This window comes from Pleurodeles waltl, chromosome 10 (assembly GCF_031143425.1).
Source record: "Pleurodeles waltl isolate 20211129_DDA chromosome 10, aPleWal1.hap1.20221129, whole genome shotgun sequence".
NCBI lineage: Eukaryota > Metazoa > Chordata > Amphibia > Caudata > Salamandridae > Pleurodeles > Pleurodeles waltl.
This window is the reverse complement of record NC_090449.1, coordinates 29,477,726-29,485,338: the sequence shown is the minus strand read 5'-3', so window position 1 is coordinate 29,485,338 and position 7,613 is coordinate 29,477,726. Positions and strand designations below refer to the sequence as shown.

General features: G+C 44.8%; 1 non-coding gene across 1 annotated transcript; it reads right to left on the bottom strand.

The window, feature by feature from the left end:
* Nucleotides 1-5,740: 5,740 nt before the first annotated feature.
* Nucleotides 5,741-5,812, bottom strand: TRNAE-UUC (transfer RNA glutamic acid (anticodon UUC)). Its single transcript has one exon. It is a non-coding gene; the product is annotated as a tRNA-Glu (tRNA).
* Nucleotides 5,813-7,613: the final 1,801 nt, after the last annotated feature.

Below are 7,613 nucleotides of genomic sequence, written 5' to 3'. Positions count from 1 at the left end.
CCTGGTCTGCCCTCCGAAGACGCGGGTACTTACCTGCAAGTAGACCGGAACCGGGGCACCCCCTTCTCTCCATTCTAGCCTAGGCGTTTTGGGCACCACTTTGAACTCTACACCTGACCGGCCCTGAGCTGCTGGTGTGGTGACTTTGGGGTTGCTCTGAACCCCCAACGGTGGGCTACCTTGGACCAAGAACTGAACCCTGTAAGTGTCTTACTTACCTGGTAAAACTAACAAAAACTTACCTCCCCCAGGAACTGTGAAAATTGCACTAAGTGTCCACTTTTGAAATAGCTATTTGTGAATAACTTGAAAAGTATACATGCAATTGAAATGATTCAAAGTTCCTAATGTACTTACCTGCAATACCTTTCAAACAAGATATTACATGTTAAATTTGAACCTGTGGTTCTTAAAATAAACTAAGAAAAGATATTTTTCTATAACAAAACCTATTGGCTGGATTTGTCTCTGAGTGTGTGTACCTCATTTATTGTCTATGTGTATGTACAACAAATGCTTAACACTACTCCTTGGATAAGCCTACTGCTCGACCACACTACCACAAAATAGAGCATTAGTATTATCTCTTTTACCACTATTTTACCTCTAAGGGGAACCCTTGGACTCTGTGCATGCTATTCCTTACTTTGAAATAGCACATACAGAGCCAACTTCCTACAAGGGGTGACTTATCTATACCTATAGGCAGTGTGAGGTTGGCATGGCACCCTGAGGGGAGTGCCATGTCGACTTAGTCGTTTTATCCCCACTAGCACACACAAGCTGGCAAGCAGTGTGTCTGTGCTGAGTGAGGGGTCCCCAGGGTGGCATAAGACATGCTGCAGCCCTTAGAGACCTTCCCTGGCATCAGGGCCCTTGGTACCAGGGGTACCAGTTACAAGGGACTTACCTGGATGCCAGGGTGTGCCAATTGTGGAAACAAAGGTACAGGTTAGGGAAAGAACACTGGTGCTGGGGCCTGGTTAGCAGGCCTCAGCACACTTTCAAATCATAACTTGGCATCAGCAAAGGCAAAAAGTCAGGGGGTAACCATGCCAAGGAGGCATTTCCTTACAAATGTATATCTAATTAAGTGGATAACAGTTATGCATGTGCTGGCCGTTTTGAAACCTTAAATAGATCCTACTACTTGGTAGAGCCGGTCTTATAGTGCGACCTGGGGGGTTAGTAGCCAATGGCTACTAGCCCTGAGGGTGGGTACACCCTCTTTGTGCCTACTCCCTGAGGGGAGGGGGGCACATCCCTATTCCTATTGGGGGAATCCTCCTTCTACAAGATGGAGGATTTCTAAAAGTCAGAGTCACCTCAGCTCAGGACACCTTAGGGGCTGTCCTGACTGGCCAGTGACTCCTCCTTGTTTTTCTCATTATCTCTCCTGGACTTGCCGCCAAAAGTGGGGGCTGGGTCCAGGGGGCGGGCATCTCCACTAGCTGGAGTGCCCTGGGGCATTGTAACACGAAGCTTGAGCCTTTGAAGCTCACTGCTAGGTGTTACAGTTCCTGCAGGGGGGAGGTGTGAAGCACCTCCACCCAGAGCAGGCTTTGTTTCTGTCCTCAGAGAGCACAAAGGCTCTCACCGCATGGGGTCAGAAACTCGTCTCTCAGCAGCAGGCTGGCAGAGACCAGTCAGTCCTGCACTGAACAATTGGGTAAAATACAGGGGGCATCTCTAAGATGCACTCTGTGTGCATTTTTTAATAAATCCAACACTGGCATCAGTGTGGGTTTATTATTCTGAGAAGTTTGATACTAAACTTCCCAGTATTCAGTGTAGCCATTATGGAGCTGTAGATGTTCGTTTTTGACAGACTCCCAGACCATATACTCTTATGGCTACCCTGCACTTACAATGTCTAAGGTTTTGCTTAGACACTGTAGGGGCATGGTGCTCATGCACCTATGCCCTCACCTGTGGTATAGTGCACCCTGCCTTAGGGCTGTAAGGCCTGCAAGAGGGGTGACTTACCTATGCCACAGGCAGTGTGAGGTTGGCATGGCACCCTGAGGGGAGTGCCATGTCGACTTAGTCATTTTATCCCCACTAGTACACACAAGCTGGCAAGCAGTGTGTCTGTGCTGAGTGAGGGGTCCCCAGGGTGGCATAAGATATGCTGCAGCCCTTAGAGACCTTCCCTGGCATCAGGGCCCTTGGTACCAGGGGTACCAGTTACAAGGGACTTACCTGGATGCCAGGGTGTGCCAATTGTGGAAACAATGGTACATTTTTAGGTGAAAGAACACTGGTGCTGGGGCCTGGTTAGCAGGGTCCCAGCACACTTCTCAGTCAAGTCAGCATCAGTATCAGGCAAAAAGTGGGGGGTAACTGCAACAGGGAGCCATTTCTTTACAGTAAGCAAGTCCAACATCCTTAATGTACTGTGTCAGACTCTGGGGGGATTACTGTGAAACCCAGCAAAGAGGGACTGGGGTGTCCCCAGCTGAGCTGCTGTTTGGTTGTAAACTAAGTATCCATCTTCCCCAAGCTACTGCAAGACTGCAACTTGGCTTGAAGGAGTGAAGCAACATGACTGCATATCAGAGGAGTCCAGTAATGCGTTCAAGACTATGATAAGGAAATCAAGTAGTGGCCCGGACAAAATAATACATAAGGTGGCTCCTCCTTTGATCCTCAGCCAAATGTGGTAAGGAACGATGGATGGACGGACAGACAAATGGACGATAATCCAAAACACTTCATACATCTGCATGGAGATGAACTCTCACCACCCGAGGACATTGAAGCAGCAACTGAGGAAACTGCTCCTATGGATGACTTTGTGCTTGAGGCCCTTTTCTCATTACCCAAACAATCCTCTTCTCTTTCCCCTCCACTTTCTTCCTCTCCTGATTCTGAACTAGAGCCTTCATCTTCAGACCCCATTCACCATATTCATATACAATGAAACACGAATATAGGGTTGTGGCGTGAACACAGTCCAGAAAGGGTTGGTCCCCGAGGTGTCTACTAGAGATGACCAATTGTTTTGAAAGACATTGAGGACCTTCGAGTATAGCTATTTGCGGACAATGCAATCCAATTTCAAAATATTTCTGGCTTTGAAGGGGAGCTTGTGCAGTGACAGAAACACGGTAGAAAATGGACTGTATTTCCAGGAGCCTCAAACTAGTCTAGCAGCAGCATGGAGAGCTGCTTTCAGGCGAGCCAGTTGGAGGTTCGGGATCCCTATTAGCAAGGATTTGCAACAGTCTAATTTAGAAGGGACTAGAAATTGCACCACATGCACATAAATCTGTGTCATTCCACACAGGAGTTTAATTTGAAGTTTGGCTCTGTAAAGTAAGTTGTTTACGTGGTATTGAAGATTAAGATTCTTCTGTAATTGGAATCTTACACATTTTAAACAGTCAATGATGGTGGAATGCCACTTGAAAATGTTAGCTGCATTTAGCCAGGACTTAATTGGCATTGTTGTTGGGGTGTAGTGTAGTGGTGGTAGATGGAGTTGTTATGGAGGGTGCCACTGAGGCTCTGTGTATAGACTGAAAAGAGTGGGGAGAGAGAATGGATCCTTGGGAGACACCTTGTTAGGGATGAGTGAGGTTAAAGGTGGCATTTTTATAGCTTGGAAGTTATTGGCCAGGTACAAAGAAACCCAATTTAGCATGATTACTTTTAAACCCCCATCTGTCTTCAAGAATTTTGAGGATAGTAGAATGGCTGGCTGTATCAAATACCGCAGAGAGATCGAGAGGGTTGAGGAGGTTGGAGAGGCTCTATTCTAAGTCAAAAAGAGCATTACTGACAAAATGAAGTATTGTTCTTTTGTTGCTGTGACCAGCTCTTAAAACTGTTTAAAGTTGGTCAAATACACAACCTTCAAAGACCATTGCCAAAAAAGGAAGATTTAATATTGGTCTGTAATTATTTGGCTTTTCTGTGACAGATCTGGGAATTTTCTGGATGAGGGGACACATAACCATCTTGGGTGTGAGGTGAATACCTTGGGGAAGGGAGGCATTGATAAGTTTGACCACCAAGGGGCCAAGATGGTACTCAAGTCCTTCACGGTGGAGGTTAAGATGGGATCTTTGAAGTGGGAAAATTATTTCAGTTTAGAATTGATTTCTACGAAAATCTGATAGAGTGACCTCTTTAGAATCTGTCCAGTTGGCAGCAGATTAGTGAGACAGACAACCATGAGTGACCACGACCCACTTTTAAAGTTGCTTTGATTTTTTTTCTTTGAGGCTAACGGAAAAATGGGATTTGAAAGCAGTTAGACCAGTCAACTGAGATAGTAATTTTACTTTAAGTCAGATCTGGCGATCACAGGGTGAATGATGTAAACTTTCTCATGGGTAGAAGCAGTGAAGAGTTGGGGAGGTCCTTGTTGAGGGGAAAGGGTTCAACCGATAGACATAGGAATCATTTTCTGCTCCCCAGTGCAGGTTAAAGACAATGAGGAAGATGTGATTTGATGTGGATGCAGTTTCTCAAAAATAAGCTCAGTGATTTGTCCTAAAAAGACCCGAGTGGGTGTAGATGAGATATAGAACGTTGTAGTGTCCGTTCTGCTGAGGAACCGGGTCATCAATGAAAAAACATAAGTTGTTTGTTCTACTTTATATGTAACCATCAGCTGACCAGGAAACCTACAACATCAGGCTACAGTCTACAAATTTTGGAACAAGGAGGGACATGCATTCAGTAACATAAGTGCAAGACCCACTGGTCACACTTGCACAAGTTAGTGGATGGTCACAAGATCACAGCCCACCCCCACCCCACACCTCTCAGTTGGGAAAGGGTGCAGCTAGATGAAACCACTTGACATAAGCAGACACCCTTGAAAGTCAAGGCCCTAGAACATGGCCAATGGTTGCGCTTTACAAAAGATGCTTCGTACAGTTACCACAATATTTTGAATGGAGATCTGATTCAATGACATCTACTTCTTGACAGCGACGGGCTCTGTAGGGGTCACAAGATGTCATGTTGTATTCAACAGAACAGCTACATAAGTAAGGGAATAAATCATCTAAAAACTGTTACTCGTCACATACACACTCAATATGCAGTTGCATTCCTTCTGAGATCCACAACCGAGTGAATGGAGCCTAATATTTTATTAACAATGTAAATACTTTACCAGCAGACGCTGCGGGGGAATTTTTTTGGTCATTGCTTTGAATGTAGGCATTTAGGCAACACTATTTACAAAAAGCTCAAAGTGCAAGTGTTTTACAAGAATTTCATTTTGCATCTTTGATGCCAACTCGTCTATTTTTATCGAAAAGAAGCACTCTCCTTTCTTACTGTACTTTTTTCCGTCGTAATTTTAGCCTGAAAACAGTTGTTTATGGTTTTCTAGAAGCTACGAGAAGCACGTTTGCTTTGTCAGTGTCATGGCTATATTTACTGGATGCACTGCTGTGTTGAATTTGAAGAGTACTGAAATACAGCCAGGATTAACAGTGGCTCCCATGGAGGGCGCTATGCAGCAGTGATGTGCTCCTAATTGCGCAAGCAAATTTACCATCTGTTCTAAATCGTTTTTTGAACCTTAATCTGCTGATGTAGCACTGAGATGAGTGACGTGATAGCGCTTTACAAATCGAATTAAGAAATATAGCACATGTACATAGCAAAATTCTGCTCGCCCATTTTTCACTTATGTATCCAACATTTATTTTATAAGTTATAGCTTGCATTCTTATTTAATTCGTGTGTTAAATATAAAAAAGTAAAAACAACACTGTTCCCATACCGGGAGTCGAACCCGGGCCGCCTGGGTGAAAACCAGGAATCCTAACCGCTAGACCATATGGGAGCGCTGACATTTAGTGACTCTGGTGGCTTCTAGTACCTACAGATGACGTGTACCAGCCACCTAGCGGTCATTTCCATGCGAGCACAGAGTGAACATTCTACTGCAGACACCATGGGCCGTCTGACACCTCCTAATCAGAGGACCTTGTTGTGGAGGTGCCGATAAACAGAGACAACATACTTCCCTCTGAGTAGTGAAGAAAGACTTCAGTTGTGCCATGTCGTTTTGTCTTGCTTCCTGCAATGACTTCAGAGCGCGCCCAGCTTTCCCGTGGTGCAGGCTGCAAAAGTGTGTTTTATGGCGCAATTCCTCCTACTGCAGTTATATCCTGCTGTTCCAAAATGGGCCAAAAAGTGTGCTTTTAGTCAAAAGCATTTTATTGTTACTTTTTGAAACCACTACATATTTTTCACTGAAGCGAACTCGCGTTTGTGTGAACGCTGATACGGCTGTATTTTTGGGCACTATGAAAACATCAAAGGTTGCATTCGTGTTTAAATAAATAAAGAATAGTGGGCTGAAACAAACTGCTTAAATATATATGCCAAAACTGTGCAAGGATACAGAGTGCCTCAAGTCCTCATGTTGTACAATAGATTGCAGAACGGTTTTCCTCGGCAGCTTGGGCCCAGAAATGGCACAATTTTTATTTTAGCTAAACTCGCTCCGTAGTTCATATTTTTTTTCATAGGTGCTGCGCACTTCAGGTCTGGAGGACTGCAGCAGTGTGGGAACTGCATCAATACACACAGCTCACTGATCAAACAACTAAAGTGTGAGGCTGTTGGTCAGCCAGGCTGACTGTGACATACATGACAACAGGCCAGATTCAAGCGGGAGGCTCCCGATGTTAGAAGCCAAACATTAACTGACTCCCGTTTACAATGGCCCCTGCTACCATATAAATCACTGGGAAAAATACATTCTTCCGATTTTGTTTTCAAAATGTCCCACTTTCTTGTTGTAAACTGTTGGCATGTATGCTGTGATACACTGGGAGTGTCACTGGGTCTCTTGCAGATGCGCACAGTGGCACTCCCGACTTTTGCCGTTGCTTAAATATCTGTTTAATAAGGCCAGAGGTCTGATGGCTGGGACAATATTGATAAATTCCCTCTCACAATGTTTACTGGTAACGAGCGTGCGTGCTGTGTTTAATGTGGTCAGATAGTTATACACAGTTTGGCATCATTTTGTCAACTCTCATGCGCCTACTCTGTGGTAGTCATGATTGACACCTACAAAGTGCATGACGCACTGGAGGTAGTGCTGTTTAACTCTTGCCAGCCATACAGCTTTTAGCTTTCGGTAGGGGAAAGCCTCTTACCGAAAACGTACAGTGGGCCTAGAGCTCTTCTATTGCTTACCAATGGTTGGCTTTATCACCACTCTTGGTAACTTGCTCCTTTTCCATAGCTTGTCTTTCTCTTCTTGTGTTTGTTCCTCCTCTGGAGCATAAGCTTGTTACCATGATTTTGTTGGATGGCTTGCATTCTTCCACTGCTTGCATTCACAGAGCTGGATTTAAGTCCAGCACTCTAAAGAAGTGACTATTTTCAAGTACTCTCCCTCGTGTGCTGCTCCCTTGCAAACTTCCTGGTGATCTCCCTGTTGCTACTTCATCCCCTCAAATCTCTCTTTTTATTTCCCCACCCCTTCCTGCATTTTTTAATATTATTTTTTGTCCTCCTGCATATCCAGCCGCAAATACCTCTGTTGCTCTCTTGCTAGGATGACCAGACGTCCTGGATTTGCCCGGACAGCCCTGTTTTTTCCATGACTGTCCCGGCATCCTGACACT